The sequence below is a fragment of the Topomyia yanbarensis genome, chromosome 3, assembly GCF_030247195.1.
Source record: "Topomyia yanbarensis strain Yona2022 chromosome 3, ASM3024719v1, whole genome shotgun sequence".
Lineage (NCBI taxonomy): Eukaryota > Metazoa > Arthropoda > Insecta > Diptera > Culicidae > Topomyia > Topomyia yanbarensis.
The window spans coordinates 61,501,331-61,521,726 of NC_080672.1; the positions used below are offsets into that span (position 1 = coordinate 61,501,331).

The 20,396-nt window shown below is 37.7% G+C and overlaps 1 protein-coding gene across 4 annotated transcripts in view; it reads right to left on the reverse strand.

The window, feature by feature from the left end:
• LOC131688646 (beta-1-syntrophin) overlaps positions 1 to 20,396 on the reverse strand; it is an 856,448-nt gene that overhangs the window by 796,355 nt on the left and 39,697 nt on the right. The window lies entirely within an intron of this gene.

A 20,396-nucleotide genomic window follows, 5' to 3' on the forward strand; every position in this document is an offset into this window, starting at 1 on the left:
TAAAGAAATTTTAGTACGCTGAATTCCTATTTTGGTTATAAAAATAGAAATAAACTTTACCACTTATTAAAGTGGCTCAAAAGTAAGTAATTTGTCTTTTATAATGATTTTTTTCAAGAGTGATTTGGAAATTTATTTTCCATATTGAAGCGAATTGATGGACATCTTATTATGGGGCTTCAGAATTGACTATTTTGTTTTGACAGATCAAATAAGATGTTGTCGACTAATTTTGGAACGTTTAATTCATTAGTGGGTTACTTGATATGAAAACTACATTTTCTTTCATTTTCAAAACAAACATTTTGAGCGTCTTAGTGGAATGTTTAATTACATTCACTGATCAACAAGATGCTTAACGATTATTTTTTTCGCAGGTGTGTTTTAAGTTACTTAGATTGCTTATTTCGCATCTTAAATAAAAATAAATCCAAAACCTTTTATTCGCATATATGGTTCATTTTAAAATGATCTGTTTTTATTTGGATAATATCACGTACCCTTAAGCTATATCAGAGCTATGCAAATTCGGATCAAAATAGAGTCACCAAATGACTAGAACTCAACTGTGTTCACTCAATTTGACATTTCTTGTGTGTGTTAGCAACAAATAGTTCCAGAAACATTTTCTGACATAATTCAGATGGTTGGAAATATTTATTTCAATCTTTTAAATACCTTTACCATCTAATAAATACTTCTCACTCGGCTGCTTACTCTTGATCCCTAAGAAAAAAAACCATTCTAGATCATGCTCTCAATGCTATTTGAAAGTTGTGCATGTATCCGTGCCATTATTCTAGCTGTAAAGTTATTATTCAAATTCAATATCAGTAATAACCAAGCGTCTTCATTCACAGTTTTTTTTATTTTGATTGCTTATCGCAAGTTTTCGCAAAACTAGCATAAACTCATTTTAAAGAGAAAATTAAAAGCTTTCGAATGAGTATAGGTGATCGCGGGCATTCACGGACATCGTTGTTGTTATCGCATTAGAAGTTTGAATTCAATAAAAAAAAATCATGACAAACAGTTATCTAAACCCTAACTAAACCAACTAGAGACTTATTTTTGACGATTTTACGATGTAATTTTATCACGCGGATAATTTTGGTGAAGTAATGCAATGCATAAAATCAACCGTTTCTTTGAAAAACGAAAATAACCGTTTGTAGTTCCTATGGTCAAAAAATGCAAAAAGCACTTGAGTTTTGCCCTTCAAAAAGCTGTTAAAAATTCTTTTTGCGTCAAATGACCAAAAATCTCGCGAAAATGTCTCTTATGGCTCAGCTGTTACGAGAAAAATACTAGTGAGAATATCGCATAACCTTCATATATGGACTTAGGTCCGGGCTCGTCCCACTGGGCAATAGGTTGGGAACTGGCAGCTTTCTGCTATTGCGGAACTCCTACCGGACTTCAATTTTCGTGGTACGACATGAGTTTATCTTCTCGATGATAATTGATCTAGCTTACTCTACAATTTTTACTACAGCTTTATAAAGGCGGCCTGCTTTACTGTACATGGCAAACATTTCCGCTCCCCTTGTTCCTGAGAAAACGGGGGGAAAAGTTTGCAATAATTTTCGCTATTTTTGTTAAAATTTGAAGACTTTGTCTTGTTCGTTGTTTATTCTGAACTAGCAGGACCGTAGCGTAGTCTTCGAGCGCCTTTGGTAGAGTCTCAGTTATGCGTCTTTTTGTTGTCTGCCTTGGCTTTCTATTTCAGCTCGATTTTCAAACAATAATTTTGTGTGTACCTGAGAATGATACTCCCATCCTGATTTATTTTATGACATAACCTCACTTATTTTATGAAACAGATCAAAATTTTAGCGCCCAAGGTTGGCGGGGGCTAACCTGGCCAACCGCACACTACGGCTCTGGTGGTGATATCTCAGCGAGGATGAAAAATATTGTTCAAGCCTCAATTGTCAAATGGTCGGTGTTAAGCCAGACCGGACTAAGTGACAATTTATTGATTTCGAGAAATACGAGTTTAAAGTTTGAATCGTAGCATCCTTTACATTATAATTGAAAAATAATTTTCGCCATAATTTTTGCTTATTGTTACATATTTGAAATCTGGAAAAAGTCGAAGGTAGATGAAGAAATTCTTTATCCAGTTCTATCATTATATCATTTTTATGTTTTGCAACTTAGTTCGGTCTGACTTAACACCGACCAAATGGCACTTTTACTCCAAGTCCTAATGTGGGAAGGTCCTAGCATGCGTCAAAACGAAAACTGCCGCTGTGCTCGTATCGTTATATCTCAAACCGTTTTCATTTTATAGTGAGTGCCATATCATAATTTAGGGTGTCTGTCAAAAAAGCAGTTTTCTCTGTACAGTTTTTTAATGTGATTTTTCTCACAAAAGTACTCTTCAGTGTGCTTTTAGAGCATGGTTAGAGGCAACTTTTACTGAAGGAAGAAAACTGTTATCTTGTTCGGTTCAAAAGTTATGCATAATTTTCACTTAAAAATACGCCCTTTTCAAAAGTCGATATCTCAAAAGAGGGAAACGAAAATTGATAATTTTGATTGAATTTGAAAGGCTGTACTTTGGTCTACAACATATTAAAAAATTGGAGAACGTTTTTTTGTCTTTCTCAAATAAATTTAAGTAAAAGCATTTTTGCGCAAAATCCTACAGCGCTCATATTGAAAAATATTTGTTTTACGCGGATTCTGTGAATTATTGTAAAGATTTTTCAAGGTTCACATGCATTTGCCGGCTTTTAATATTGCAGATAGGGTAATGACCACCAATCACCACTGACTTGACCTATAATTTTCTTACAATTATTGCCAAGATTTCCCAAAATCTACACACACATTTACAAGCGATTTCGTTCATTTGCAGGAACGGTTTCAGCAGGTAGCAATATCAATATCTGCAATCTACTAATCTCAAATCAAAAAACAAATTTGAGCTTCATATAACAGTATTGTTTAAGAAAAAAAACTCTGATATCCTTTTGTTATACAAACGCAACAAATAATTCAACATAGTTTCTAATATTTTTAAACCTAGAATGTAGCACATGCGTTTTCGACCCTAGAACGTTACACCGGGGTATAAATGTACCCCACGCTTTGATCGCAATTTTCACAGGTAAAAATGCAAACAAAAGAAATGTGTAGTACGTCATTTTCTTCGTTTTTTAATTGCGAAAACAGCTGTTTAAGTGAAAGTTCGGAATTTTTTGAATCAATGATACATAAATTGGTTAGAACAAAAAACAAAGTGAAAGAATCGCGTTTTGACTTTTTTCACAAAAATTACTATAACTTTACGAATTTTCAACCGATTTGGAAAAAAAATCAAATGATTCTAAAAGTTGAAAGAATGGTCTAGAAACGGCATAAAATTTAATTTTGTTATTTTTGGAAAAATGCAATTATTTGTAAGAGTGAAAGTTTAAAAATCGGGATTGAAAAATACCACGAAATGGGGTGGGAATTGAAATTAAAAAAATATTTCTGACCAGTAATTCACTGGTAACACGCAACGTTACTGTTACAGCAGTTATTGTGCGCAAATTATACTTGCGAGCCATTGTTTTGAAATACTATAAAAATAAAAAATACGACAACAAAAATCAGCAAAAATCAGAACGATTTTTTTTCTACTTCAAAATTAAATTAAATTGAATAAATGATTAAAAACGATTTTATAATACTAATTGTTACTAACGTAGTAAAACAACCAATATTTAAACAGGTATTGTCACGAATCACATTTCCACTGACAGCACGAAAACTGACGAAACACTAACGGCAACCGTACATTGGAGTACAAAGGTACCCCTCGCCAACTTTGACACCTGCTTCCACGCCAACTTTGACACCTGCAGTTGCTATAAGCAAACTGGCTATACCCCCTTTTCCTACTCTAACTAGGAAGTCTAAATTGAATTATGGTTCGAGTCCCAGTTCAGTAAATGCCAAATTCTCGTCTTCACACGGCTCCAAAGAAGGCGTGGGGTACATTTGTACCCCAGTGCAACGTTCTAGGGTTAAATGAAATAAGAGAATCATTCAAGTACTTTAAAACGATTGCCGTAGATTTGGTAAACCACTCTGCAAAGCGCTTAACCCTTAAAGGCGCAAACCAATTTTTTTCAAATTTTTTGAAAATTGTCTCACAGTTTTAATACGTTACTATGATAATTTTGAGATGGCTTTCGCAATGTTGTTTTAAAACAACATTGCGCATTTAAGGGTTAATTGAGTACATCTGGTGCAATACTGTTACCCAGAAACTAAGCATGGTTTTGATTATCAAATGGGGAACTGATGAGAGTTCTACTCATTGCAGCTAAGATGTTTGGTAACGATTTCCAGTATTACACACTAGCAGTTATCTTTAAAAGACGCGCTTATTGTGGTTTTTAAATCATCAAACTAATCCTCTACTACACAAATATAATAGGTATGATCAAAGCTTCATTGACGAAGATAAAAACAGAGAATTGCGCGAATACAACGATTCCTATATACAGTATGTAAAAAAATTAAGACACCCCTTTTTCGTTACAATATTTTTGTTCATAGGAAAGCTTTGCTGTATTGTACGATGAGCATATTTTAAAAATTTTTGTTTTAAAAAACTAAACAAGTCATCGTAAAAAAGCTGGGTGAGTAATGTCTGCGACATAACCGGAGAGATGTAGAATACATAAGGAATTCAAATTATTCTTTACAAAAATGATGGTGGTCCTGAAAAGGACCGTTTTTGTTGGCGTTGTTGGCCTTGGTGAGGGAGATGGCTAACGATGAAATGAATTGTTAGCATGAGGAAGTCGCATAGTACTGGCCAATGGCAGAACAGATAATAATTGATTCTTGAAAATATTTTTTTCTTTATTCATGTAAATTATACATACTGACAAATCTAATAGAAGATTCCTGGTCATATTTCTGAATCATTGGTGCGAACATTGTGTAATTTGGTTAAGTACAATGAAAGTTACAAACTTTCCAAACTCGACCTTCTGTTCCTTCCGAAATATTGAAATGGGGTGTTAAACCGTTAGTCGTGGTCACAATAAAAAAGATGGGTGGGTAATGTCTGTGACATAACCGGAGCGTCGTGACTTCAATTCGAGACGTTTAATTACTGCTGAACTTTATAAGCTTAGCTCGACTTTGAAATCCTGCACAATCTCACGGATCAGACGCTGGTAGGGCCATTTTGTTTGCTACTAGCACGGAGCTGCACAAAAAAATCATTTAATGCAGTTAGTTCACGGAAGCTGCCAAAAAGCTCGAATAGAAGCATGCGACTTCAACGTTTCTCTTAAACACATGCAATTGAAGCAACACTGATCACTAGAGGGATGGTGAGGGAACACGCACATTCGTTTTGGTTATACTGATAATAGCAGCAGAAAGCAATGGAAAAGCAGTGCACGAAACGAGCGAGAGGATAATTTAAATGTTTGCTCCGTGTGCAAGCTACACGGTTAAATAAAACAAACTGCAGAATAAGTTCTTTTAACCTACTTTTGAGTTGTGCGTCGCTTTCGCACTTATTAGTGTTGTCAAAAACAGAACGAGGGATTCGACTCAGTCGAGATCTTCCGTGGAGGAAGGTACTTTTGAGTTGTTTGGGTATACTCAAAATTAGGTAAATTCAACTTACCAGCACCGGATTTAATCAGCACCCGATTTTATCAGCACACGATTCTATCAGCACTCGATCAGCACCCGATTTTATCAGCATCTGATTTTATCATCACCCGATTTTATCAGCACCCGGTTTTATCAGAACCCGATTTTATCAGCACCCGGTTTTATCAGAACCCGATTTTATCAGCACCCGATTTTATCGGCACCCGATTTTATCAGCACCCGATTTCATCAGCACCCGATTTTATCAGCCCCCATTTCATCTACCCCCGATTTTATCGGCTTTTTGACCCGATTTTATCAGCCCCATATGAAAAAAATATCGATTCGTATTGTAGTACGTACGATTTAAAATTAAGATAAAAGTTGTCTTGGGAATATTTCCCTTTTGAATATATAACTTATACAAACTAAAAAGCTAATGGATCCAAAACAATATCTAAATAGTAAATGAAGTACATTTCGTCTAGTATTGCGATACTTACGTGCAAATCGTCGAGACCAGCTCGCGTATTCTGCACTTCCATCCATCTAGTGATTAAATCGGGTAGTCGCACATTCGGTCACTCGAGAGTGACTGAGAGAGTTTGGGTTGGTTTTGGATGTCTTTCATATCTTCAATTTAATAAATATGGTGACGCATCGTTTGATTGATGTTTAGGGTAGCTGGCGGTATTTCCTGCATAATTATAGACAGTCGAATTCGGCCTGTTCGTGATAGTAAGGTTGTGGTCTTTTTATACTCTTTTCGCCTGTAGTGTAAACCTAATGTTCTTTTTTGAAACAAGTAAGATGTTCATTTTATGTACATTTTGCATCTGAGATCGATTTTTAACCTCGTATAGTGAACTTGACTGAATTCCGGAATGCTTATGAGATTGATGACAATTAGGTATGGTCAAAAATAGTTTCTAGCTCGCTCATGGGTACAATAATTACAATGAAGTCCCGATTATATCAGCACTCGATTACATCAGCACCCGATTTTATCAGCACCCGATTTTATCAGCACCCGATTCTATCAGCACCCGATTTTTCCAGCACCCGATTTTACCAGCACCCGATTTTATCAGCACTCGATCTTATCAGCACCCGATTTTATCAGCACCCGATTTTATAGGCGCTCGATTTTATCAGCACCCGATTTTATCAACACCCGATATTATCAGCACCCGATTTTATCAGCACCCGATTTTATCAGCACCCGATTTTATCAGCACCCGATTTTATCAGCACCCGATCTTACCAGCACCCGATTTTATCGGCAACCGATTTTATCAGCACCCGATTTTAGCAGCACCCGATTTTATCAGCACCTGATTTTGTCAGCACCCGATTTTATCTGCACCCGATTCTATCAGCATCCGATTTTATCGGCACCAGATTTTATCAGCACCCGATTTTATCAGCACCGCATTTTATCAGTACCCGATTTTATCAGCACCCGATTTTATCAGCACCTAATTTTGTCAGCACCCGATTTTATCTGCACCCGATTCTATCAGTACCCGATTTTATCGGCACCCGATTTTATCAGCACCCGATCTTATCAGCAACCGTTTTTATCAGTACCCGATTTTATCAGCACACGATTTTATCAGCACCCGATTTTATCAGCTCCCAATTTTATCAGCACCCTATTTTATCAATACCCGATTTTATCGGCACCCGATTTTATCAGCACCCGGTTTTACCAGCACCCGGTTTTATCGGCACCCGATTTTATCAGCACCCGATTTTATCAATACCCGATTTTATCGGCACCCGATTTTATCAGTACCCGGTTTTACCAGCACCCGGTTTTATCAGCACCCGGTTTCACCAGCACCCGGTTTTATCAGCACCCCATTTTATCAGCAGCCTATTTTATCAGCACCCGTTTTTATCAGCACCCAATTTTATCAGCACCCGATTTTATCAGCACACGATTTTATCAGCACCCGATTTTATCAGCATCTGATTTTATCAGCACCCGATTTTATCGGCACCCGATTTTATCGGCACCCGATTTTATCAGCACCCGGCTTTACCAGCACCCGGTTTTATCAGCACCCGGTTTCACCAGCACCCGGTTTTATCAGCACCCCATTTTATCAGCAGCCGATTTTATCAGCACCCGTTTTTATCAGCACCCGATTTTATCAGCACCCGATTTTATCAGCACACGATTTTATCAGCACCCGATTTTATCAGCATCTGATTTTATCAGCACCCGATTTTATCAGCATCTGATTTTATCAGCACCCGATTTTATCAGCACCCAATTTTATCAGCACCCTATTTTATCAATACCCGATTTTATCGGCACCCGATTTTATCAGCACCCGGTTTTACCAGCACCCGGTTTTATCAGCACCCGATTTTATCAGCACCCGATTTTATCAATACCCGATTTTATCGGCACCCGATTTTATCAGCACCCGGTTTTACCAGCACCCGGTTTTATCAGCACCCTGTTTCACCAGCACCCGGTTTTATCAGCACCCCATTTTATCAGCAGCCGATTTTATCAGCACCCGTTTTTATCAGCACCCGATTTTATCAGCACCCGATTTTATCAGCACCCGGTTTTATCAGCACCCGGTTTCACCAGCACCCGGTTTTATCAGCACCCCATTTTATCAGCAGCCGATTTTATCAGCACCCGTTTTTATCAGCACCCGATTTTATCAGCACCCGATTTTATCAGCACACGATTTTATCAGCACCCGATTTTATCAGCATCTGATTTTATCAGCACCCGATTTTATCAGCATATGATTTTATCAGCACCCGATTTTATCAGCACCCAATTTTATCAGCACCCTATTTTATCAATACCCGATTTTATCGGCACCCGATTTTATCAGCACCCTGTTTTACCAGCACCCGGTTTTATCAGCACCCGATTTTATCAGCACCCGATTTTATCAATACCCGATTTTATCGGCACCCGATTTTATCAGCACCCGGTTTTACCAGCACCCGGTTTTATCAGCACCCTGTTTCACCAGCACCCGGTTTTATCAGCACCCCATTTTATCAGCAGCCGATTTTATCAGCACCCGTTTTTATCAGCACCCGATTTTATCAGCACCCGATTTTATCAGCACACGATTTTATCAGCACCCGATTTTATCAGCATCTGATTTTATCAGCACCCGATTTTATCGGCACCCGATTTTATCAGCACCCGGTTTTACCAGCACCCGGTTTTATCAGCACCCGGTTTCACCAGCACCCGGTTTTATCAGCACCCCATTTTATCAGCAGCCGATTTTATCAGCACCCGTTTTTATCAGCACCCGATTTTATCAGCACCCGATTTTATCAGCACACGATTTTATCAGCACCCGATTTTATCAGCATCTGATTTTATCAGCACCCGATTTTATCAGCATCTGATTTCATCAGCACCCGATTTTATCAGCACAAATTTGACTATAAAAAACCTATCAATGAGTTGTAATTTTTGCCGTGGTTAAATGGAAACTACCTTCAAAACGGTTTACCTAATTTTAAGTTCCCCCACGATACCACGAGATTGAGTCAAAGGAACTCAATTTTAGGTAGTTTTTCGTTTCCGTGTACTTCTTTCCACACAACGTATTATTGTTACACATCTTAAAATGAAAGTTTCAGTTTAACTCTCACTAGAACACAATTGATTGGTCCTGAAAAGAACCGTTGCTTTTATTGTAATTTACGCCCATTCCCAGCGGACACTGGGAGCCAGTTTGATTTCTTTTGCGAGAAAGTTACGTATTTGGCGCACTATTTTGTATCCTCAAACAAACCGACCAAGTAGGCATCACTGGCTTCATTACGGCTGAATTTTGTAAGCGTAGCTCGACTTTGAAGTAATACACAACCTTACGAACCAGACGCTGGAATGTTAGCCAGCGGATTAGTTGCTCCGTTGCCCTTTAGTTGGGGCGAAATACTGGCATGGCGACAGTTCCTGATCGGTAGTTGGTTGCGATGGGCCACCAGTAGCTGGGGCACTTTTTCGGACCGTCATCATTGCCAACTGCTTTTCTCCGGTGGACTGGCTGCTTGCTAGTGCTTGAACGAATACGACCGACCGACCAATATTCATATATGAACACACAAGAAAGCACTACCATCGCTCTCTCGCTCGTTTTCGTGCCATTCCTGTACTTTTCCTTTCCGTTCGGCTACCAATACTAGCATAACCAAAACGAATATTCTGTCTTTCCATCGCCTTCAATCTAGTGGCCAGTGCTAGCAAACTTTCATGTTCAGTTTTTCAATAACAACATTCCAACAATATTATCAAAGAATGTTGCAGATTTGAAAAGAAGGAAGGAAAAGATTTTCACAAATTTAAATTCTTTTGTCTTATTTGTTAGCGCTGATACTGGCCATGGGATGGTGGGGGAACACGTACATTCGTTTTAGTTATGATGGTATTAGCAGCAGAAAGGAATGGAAAAGCAGTGCACGAAAACGAACGAGAGAGGATAATTTAAATTCTCTTTCTTACGTTTTAACGACATTCAATTAGCTAGAGATTACTGGGTAGGGAAAGTTATGAAACTTAGAGCCATAGTACTCAAGTGAGAGCAAGGATGTGAAGTAAACAGATCGGAAAGCTAGAAGTGGCAGGGTCATTAGAACAGGCTTAATATCATGCGGGCTTAATTTTTGCCTTCTGATAATGAGGGTCGAGCTTATGCAGAATAACTACGAATCACCCGAGTTCACTATCATGTGTCCTGATAAAGATAGACGTATCTATCTTTACCGTGACAACCGGCAAAAATTAAGCCACGCAAGATCACCACTGAAAACCTGTCGACGATTAGCATCAATCTTAATGATGATTGCTGCTGTTCATCTCTGTGTGCCTTCATGCCTAGCTAATTGAATGTCGTTAAAACGTAAAAAAGAAAATTTGACTAACATAGTCGAAATAAAAAAGGAAAAAAAGTAAATTCTCTTTCTTTCTTCCCACACATTGTATTTCTTATATAGCTTTCTGAAAATTATTTGTTATACACCATAAAATGAAAATTTCAGTTTAACTCTTATTAGAACACAATTAATTGGTCCTGTAAAGAACCGTTTATTGTTTTATTGCATGAGCATAATTCAGACGCACTCCCCGCGGACACGGTGAGCCAGTTTAATGTATTTGGCCTGAGAGTTATGCGCTTGGCGCACTATTTTGCATCCTCGAACAAACCGACCAAGTAGGCATCGTTGTCTTCTCGGGGCATCATTACGACTGAGCTTTGTAAGCGTAGCTCGACTTTGCAGTCCTGCACAATCTCACGACCCAGACGCTGGAACGATAGCCTACAGATTAGTTGCTCTGTTGCCCTTTAGTTGGGGCGAAATTCTTGCAGGGCGACAGTTCCTGATCGGGTTGCGATGAGTCACCAGTAGCTGGGTCACTTTTTCCGACCGTCGTCATTGCCAACTGCTTTCCTTCGGTGGACTGGATGCTTGCTAGTGCTTGAACGAATACGAATGATGAGAAAAACCGACCAACAGATATTTATATAATCGCGCTAATATGCACTACTATCGCTTTCTCGCTCGTTCTCGTGCCGTGCATGAGCCTTTCCTTTCCGTCCGGCTTCTAATGGCCTAACCAAAGGAATATGCCGTCTTTCCCCCACCAACTGCTTTCGTCAAGCAACCCAATGCGAATAATCATAGGAACAAACATGTAGTGGATCTATATATAAACTTTTCATTATTTTATTGTTCGGTTGGTCCACCATATTGACGGCTCTGTGCGGGATGGGCTGAAAATTTTCACTTTTTCAAGTCGTTTTCGAAAGATTTTTCAAAACACAATTTTTGTCATTAGTGCATGTTAAACATACTTCAAATTTTAATACAGCAGAGGAACATATTTTCAACAAATTGGCCAAAAAATCAAGTCATTCTGTTAAGTATGATATAAGTTATTAACGTTCAAAATCTGACGCGGCGCCGCAGCCGATATTTTGAAACGGGACCCCTATATTGAAAGCTTAAATGTATTCTACATTAAAAGTGTGGCAGTCTAGTAGTGGTTATGGAATGAGATAGAAAAGAACGAGGGTGTCTTTAATTATATTACATACTGTACACTTAGGCTTCTTTATGTAGGGGATGCGCGCGTAAAAACCGCGTAGTATACTTCAGTGTATATTTGCATTTTCGATGGCTCCATTATGTTTGTTGGTGGTATGGTAGGGTTGAAGAAAGAGGAATACGATTCTAGTTTCTATAACACTCGTGTACAAGTTATTCAATATACTGGTTCTCAGGAATAAAGCAACTTGATTGGCCTTTACCCATTGAACATAATTTATATGCATTTCAACGATTTTACATAGGTCGAGTATGTGATGATATAGTGCGCCACCGTAGCGAGTAGGCCCAAAATAGGGTCATTATCCTATCTGCAATATGAACAGCCGGCAAATGCATGTGATCCTTGAAAAGTCTTTACAAGAATTCACAGAATCCGCGTAAAACCAATATTTTTTAATATGAGCGCTGTAGGATTTTACGCAACTTTGCGTTTACTTAAATTTGATTTATTTGAGAAAGACAAAAATGCGTTCTCCAGTTTTTCAATATATTGAAGACAAAAGTACAGCTTTTCAAATTCAATCAAAATTATCAATTTTCGTTTGTCCCCTTTTGAGATATCGACATTTGAAAAGGGCGTATTTTTAAGTGAAAATTATGTATAACCTTTGAACCAGACAAGATAAAATTTTTCTTCCTTCAGCAAATCATGCTCTAAAAGTACACTGAAGAGTACTTTGTGAGAAAAATCACATTAAAAAACTGTACAGAGAAAACTGCTTTTTTGAGAGACACCCTAAGTTATGATATGGAACTCACTATAAAATGAAAACGGTTTGAGATATAAAGTTAGCATCTTCAACAAAGTTGCTCAGAATTGATTGTTCTAGAATATTGCAGAAGAAAGTATCATTCTCTCTGAACAAGAATTTGAAATCATGTCTACAACTTTGACATTTCAAGGACCACCCTAAAAGCGTTTCAGCCAAAAGATGCAGTTTGTCAGGCACAATAAATGTTTCTAAGACATTAAATCTCTAAACCTAAAGATGAGTGCGTGATCAATTGTTTCCCGCTAATTTCGCTTCCTGGACCACTGTGCAGTGGCATGAAGTAAAATCGGCCGAACCCCCAACCTCAATGCCTGGCCTCGTCCCTACCCGCTGCCATTGTATTTCATTTGTGCCAAACAACAGTGCACATACTTTCTATACCCACTCCGAGTCGTTGCTGACGTTGACGACAATTTCAGCGAGCTTTAATATGCGGGTCCAGCCAGAGCGCACGGGGCAGAGCTCTGCGATTCACCTTGGCGCGTTAATACATGTCTCATGAAGGCGTCTCGTTTCAATTTTAACACCTTGGGGGTTGCCTCGCAATTGCACTTGGTAGTACATGTTTTAATGAAAAGATTGAGCGAGCGAAAGATCAAAAACGCTCCAAATGGGGCAAGACTTCTCTTTTGGCCGAGGTGACGAGAGAATGTGTGTTACGCGCTGTAGCACTCTTTTGCGCTGATGTTAAGTAGACTCCGGCTTTTTATTACCGACAATTCAAATCGGGGTAGTAATTAAATTTGTGCTAAAAGCTTTACAACTTTTGACTGTGCGGGATGATCTGTGCGGACGGGGGAGTAAAAACTTTTTGATTACATATACTGGATGGTCGCTTAATGAGTGGCCGGTAAAGTTTTAAAAGCGACAGAGTAGTGCGATTTTTTTACTGATGCTGTATATATTTTGTTCATGACATTATAATCAATTAGCACTGTGGAACTCCATAACCATACTGTTTAGTCCCATAAAACGTTTCAAGCTACAGGTTAAACAATAAAGTCGTGCCAAACTGCGCTAGCTATTGTCAGGTCATAGTGGAAAGTGACTAAACAGTGACATATGTCACTTTGTAATGATTTGCCTTAAATACTGTTTCTCCTTTCGAAGCGCATTAAATGTGCACCGGTAAAACTAGTTTCACTAGATCCTCAAAATCTGATCACAAAACAAAAGCCAACGACCCCCCAAGAGTATCGTGAGAAGCGCCATAAAAGTGCCGCGATAACATGTCAATAATTAACGACCTTAACCATCCCAAATCGAAGGGAACGGCGCTCGAGCCAAAACAAAACGAACAGACACTGTGCTTTCATTGGACCGCGAAGCGAACACATGAATAGAAGACACATCCCCTCGCACTCGTCGCGTTACAGTGAAACGATTAAAACGCTCCGCTGAAAATAACGCAAGGCAAGATACAACCCACACACAACGCTGTGGCAACACTTCTTACCTTTAGGCATGCTTCACTCGTTCACCGCAAGTGCTATAAAAGAGGAAATTCGACTACCTGCCTACCACGTCCACCACCACGTGCCGGCCGGAAAGAAGAAATAACATTCAAACGACCAGATAATGATGATGGAGGCGATCAGTCATTCCGCGGAATCAATCATTGTAGCAGGCCTTGTTGTGGGTGACCGACTAACTGTGTTGACCAGTGTGTGTAGTAGTGGTGTGAGGCAGGGTGACAACAGCAGCGTGCACAGTGGGACAAGCTGTGCTTTGTTTGGGTCGCATTAGTGGCGTTTGTTTGCAACTGGCATTGAGTTTAGGGTAAGTATTTACCTCACCCGCACCGCAAAATCTGCGGTGCGATGAGACACTTTTCCCGCAGATGCGGTGCGGGAAATGAGCTTTTACCGCGCGGTATTACCGCAAACCGCACTTCGAAACAATAATCGATAAAGTCTCACATCTGGATTAAAAATTATATGAGAACTAGAACTTTTACCATTTGAGAAGGACGCAGATTTATTTTCTTGGCGAATGCTTAGAAACGGCATTATTAGGAAAATCCATCCGTCAGAACGTTCGAGTTTTACTTTTAACCTTAAAAAAAAAGAACCATAAAAACAATAAATTGTCATAATTTCCATTCGATTGCTAATAATTTGAAAAGAAATACTCCGAATATAATCTGCGTTCGACCTATCGCTACTTGATTTTTTTTATATTTTGGTTATTCTAACTTAATAAACAGCCTGCTATTATGAAAGAAAATCTAGCTCTGTCCAAAACATTTTAACACTGTTATTTTTACGCATGTTGTACACTACTTATTTTATACTTATAAGTAAAATTTTACAAACGAATCATTTCAAATAGGTAAAATGCATAACCCAAATAGAGACAAAATTATTAGATCATTGAGGAACAATTAAATTTTATCTTAAAAAAATTAAAAATGCATCACTTTAATTCCACTTGGCAATCGTAGAATTATGAATCAAAATTATAAAAATTTGAAGCGATTAGAGATGAACTAATGATGCTGAGATGTAAAAGCAACACAAAGAAAGTAATCTTATTGGCAGTAAAGGAGATTAGTGTTTGCAAAGTGTCCAAAATATGGAGGGGTCCAAATTAGGCCTATCAATCGTTCTTCAACATTGTATTTCTATCTCTTTTGATGTCTGTATACATTCATTGTGAATTTATCTGCAGTCAGTGTTATAGTGTGGGGTATTGCGAATAATTGTTATTGTCAAAGGCCCTCTTCATACCGTTTCATGTATCAAATTCAGCTCAGATGCCAAATTTTACATTGTGTTGACAATTTTTGACCCCAATCCCCTTCAATTAAAGGTTTTGCCATCGGCACTATGGGAAAATAACTGGTGAAATTACATTAAATGCGAGAATTTTAGAACCAGCCTTCATAAAATTAAAGTTCATACATTTTTCAAAGGGGAGGAATATTAGTATCTCAATATGAGAATACATTCGTTACTTGAAAAATGCGAAAGTTAGGGTATTGGGAATTTTGTTCTTAAAATCCCCTTTTTTCAATAACATTTCTGATGTAGTCTGAAAATCATACATTTTTGCAGATGTTCAATAACTCTGTAACGGTTGAGATTGGATGGATTCCTGAATAGATGTTAGGTGTAAAACGATTTTTTTTCGTCAAATATGGCGTCGTTATTATTGATGACATTCAATATGTTTTTATATCACTTTATTGGGATATATAAGCTAATTTATAGAGTACCGGTGTTTAAACTTTAATTTTAATCCTTTAAGGGGTTATATACAAAGTTGAAACTAAAAAAATCGAAAAAAAATTTTGATTATTCTGAAAGTTCATGCTTTTGGAAATATATGTGCGCAATTTCACCCAGATTTGAGCCCCAGATTTCAAACTATAGCCATTCACAGCGCGCTGGTTCTTCCGGGAATGAAGTTAACACAAAACTTTAAACCCAATTATCTCGAAACCAAGTTTTTTGAAAAGTACCGTGAACGTAATATCTCAAAAACTATTCATCCGATTCGCATTTTTTTTTTTGAATCGTTTGTATTGAAATTCTCGTGTACTTGAATGGTTCGTTTTTCATCTAAAAATTTTCGATTCGATTGCAATGAATTTTTGTTTAAAATTTTGAACTAAACCTCCAGCCTTGAATATTTTTTTTATTCAACTTGTTTTTTCGAGCTTCGTTAGTACTACCAACGAACTGTCTTTCGCTTTTTCAAATAAAATTTGCATAAAACACTTTTAAAAATTCACGAACTTAACTCACTTTTTTCGCCACAACTTTGTATATAACCCATTTAGAATGCAAGGTGATTTTACTACGCAAATGCATAAAATATCCATTTCATTTTTATGTGTCGAAATCATTGATAATACGAAAAAAAATTACATTTTTTTGTTGTTCCATATTTTTCACTTAACTGAAGGATAGCTTAAATAAAAATTTGAATTTTAATTGCTACGGAAGAACTTCTTTGTATGTATAATGCAGAAATACAATTAACATTTTGTAGTAGTTTAGGGCTATGCTAATGTTTAGAGGAATGGTAATATTTTATCTTGGTTCGAGAGTATTTGTCTTAAAATGTATGGCATTTTATTATTAAAAATTGCAAAGGTTGATTTTTTTTTATAAACGTTACATTCTGAGGAGTCCGTCAAAGTTGAATTTCATTTCAATGTGGTTACCGTTTTATTGTATATGGTTATACAAAATATATGAATAATTGTTTTCAACACAATTTTTAAATATATCAATTTTACCGCATTACCGCGCGGTGCGGTGCGGTAAATGCAGCGCGGTTGCGGTAAGCGGTGCGGTTTTACTATTTTTTGCGGTTGTAGTGCAGACAATTTATTTACCGCCCACATCCGCACCGCGACGAACCCTAGTTTAGGGTATGTTCAGGGATATGGTTCAATTCTAGATTAATAATTTTGAAAGTTCTATAAAACACACCTGAGAATTCTATTTATTGTATAACTTCTGTCTTCAGTGTTTCTGGACTCAATATTACTTTTCCCCAGTGTATCGAGTCATGTGGTGAATACTCTGTGTCGTGAACTTCAACGCGTACTAACTCTTGTTAAACTGGTCTAAAATATTTGTTACACGCTCATTCAAAACTACTCAAAATTTGAGTTCAGAGCACTCAATTAACAGCAATATGTCGAAAAATGAGTTTTGATTTGTGTAGAATTAACTCAACTGGTGAGCAATCATTCAATTTTTAAAGTTTCGGGTGAAAAAAACACATCCTCAAGAAAAAGTGCGTGGAGTTTGGCGTCGAATAAAGCTTTTATTAATAAAAAATCAAGCCTCGGACCTAGTGAACTGTTGTTCCGGCATTTAATTAGCAGGGGGACTGGAAGGTGAAGTATATTTTTCAATATTAAGAGCCATAGTACTCAAGGGAGAGCAAGGAGTTGAAGGAAGAAAGTTTAGAAAAGCGTGGAAAGGGTCATATTAGCAAGCTTAGAGTTTCCCGGCGACTTAATCCTTTGTCTACTACCGCAGGAGTCAGGATCTTTTGGTGTCAGAAATGCGAATAACCTGAGTCTGCGGCATGTCCGGACGAGCGTAAAGTAGCTTTGTACGTTATGCTGTCGGAACCGGACCTAGTCGACGCGAAACATTCAGAAAACGGATAGGTAGGTTTCTCTGAGTTTTGTTTCTATTGAAATCTAACTTACTTTCGTGTTTTCATAGTGTCTGTCATTACTATGAGGTGCCGATTGGATGTCCAGAAACGTCGTCGGATTATATTTCCGGGCATGGCTAGCTCCTGGAGGCAGAGGTCAATGATAATCGAAGCACCGATGACATTCATTGTAATAATATTAAAAATACTTAATGATTATTTTTCGCATTTGGTTTTTAAGTAAAATTTACTCAAATTTGACATTTACATCCCAAACTCAAAACAGTAAACAAGACAAACTCATTTTTGACTACGTGCACTTTTTATGAAATAGAGTGGCTGTCCGGCGGTGGTCAGCGTTATCAATTATTTTTATAAATTGATTCTTCAACAGTCAACAAATCTTTCAAAATGCACCACCTCGGTTATGCAAATATTTTTTCCGATCTTATTTAATGCAAATCATTAAGTAGGTCTTCATTTCGTTATATTCTGAATTGCGCATATCTTGTCGTATGTAATTTAAAATGTTCTTTGATTTGATGGCATTGGAAGGGAACACGTATCCGCCGGCTAATGCCAATCGAGCTAACATTTCTTTAGACTGAGCAAACTAATCTACTGGGTATTTATTGCGCGTGGGGAATACGCATGGTCTTGTCTGAGTGAATTATGACTTTGGTGTGAGGGTCAAAAATTGACAAATCACAAGAAGAATTCAAAATCAATTACCAATTTTCGGCAGTCATATCAGCATAAAGAACAAATGTTTTATTTTCATATTCATTAACTAACTTTTAGTCCAACAAATCATCGATAAATTATATTAATTGTTATTATTTTCTGAGTATGTACATGCACTATATTACTGTCTCGTATGACCATATTTCTTCATGAGTATAAAAATATAGTAGCTTGATTATTAACGCAAAAAGTGACAAGTTTGTTTCTTTTCGTTCTCATTGTTTTCAATCTTGTTCTAGTAATTAGTGTAAAAAACCGCGCACTCCGACATACAAAGTTAGTGGTTTCAGGTATTTCGGTAGGGCTTATTTTATACCGTTTAAAATGTGCCTTCGGTAGCATAACAACGCGCGCGAATAACATATGAATCAATGGTCCGCGGAGAAAGAAGCAAATACACAATTGTCGTTAAAAATAATACCAAAATGATAAATAGTGCGTGTATTACAAAACCTTTAATTAAATAGATATATCGACAAAGGTCTCGAGGGCACTAAAAGTAATCGCTTCTTATTATATTGTATTGTTTTTGGAATGCCGTGTTTCGCAGGCATGAAGGAAAAAAGGATAAATCTATTGTAAATTCTCGGCTGCCGGCTACCCAGAGCAATAAACACATGGTAACACTACTGAGAGTTGCAGCGATCCTATCACCAAATACAAATTTTTATTTGCTATCACTCATCAAGGTGAATTCAGATTGTGTCTAACTCTTTGCCCCACCCTACTTACAAAAACACCTTCCCGTGGCAAACGTAGAGATGCAGAGGAATACATGGTCTCCATAACAACGTTTGTTACACTGACATTTTCCTTTCCTTCCTTGATCACTGTAAGGACGTGGTCGGCGCTGTTATTAGCATTTTCAAGTAAAGAACTCTCTAAACGTGCACATTCAGGATGAATAAATACTCCCAGACCCCATTCGTTGATTCTCTGTGCAATTTCGCTTGTTCTGGTCAATCACGCAGTAGCGACTACGAATTGTACGGTCATCATGCTCCCCAGTCAAAAGAAGGTGGACGAACATTGGCAGGTGAATTCAATATTTTGATGTTTCACTCTACTCGCCTGGGCTAATTGCCCCTAGGAACAAATGCAATTTGCGGATGCGATTTGCAGGAAATTTCAACGTCAAACTCCAGGAAGAATCGATTATTATATTGGCATTGCACACCAAAACTTACCATTATCTGACGTTCGTTGTGACTTTAGGTCGGTGATCTTGTTTTGGTTTAGAATATTTACACACAGTTCCACAATTTCTTTCATTCGTAAGCCAAATAAAGTGCACTAGACAAACAAAATACAAGCGAGAACACGCGAATTGTTAAAAAAAACAATTTTAAGCTTAAACCAAACAAGAACCGCCATATTAGAGAAACGCGAAAAACAACCAAGTCCATTTCAGCCGCCAGAAAATTTGTTCAAAGTATTGAAATGGCCTTTAAATCACATCCGCAAATTGCATTTGTTCCTAGCGGCAATAGCACAGGCGAGTAGAGTAAAACGTCAAAACACCACAATAGATCAAATAACTGGTCGCAGTGGTTAATGTACCCAACAAAGGAAAAAAAACGACAAAATATCCAATTCGCCTGACAATGTTCGTCCGCCTTTTTTTGGACTGGGTAGCCACTCAAATTTGAGTTGTTATGAATGAACGTGTAAGCCCCGACATGGTTTAAACCAAATGATGCTGTCATTTTTTTTGTTTCGATTATAGAGGTTTTAACCTTAAGATCATTCGCCTCTTCGGATTAGAAAAATCTTTTATAAAAAATCTCTAACTCTATGTGCGGGGTTGGAATTCGAACCCAGGTTATCAATAAACCAAGTCAAAAGTATTTTTTTCGGAAAATATATTGGTTCTAACAAGAAGAATCTACAGGGAAGCAGAGACAATCTATCAACGATGGCACTCATCTGGTAATGGTACGCTAGGGCCACTATCAAATCAGTGGTACATATCAGAGGTGGGAAAATACCGGCTGAGTACCGGTACGGTAAACCAAATTTCCACAC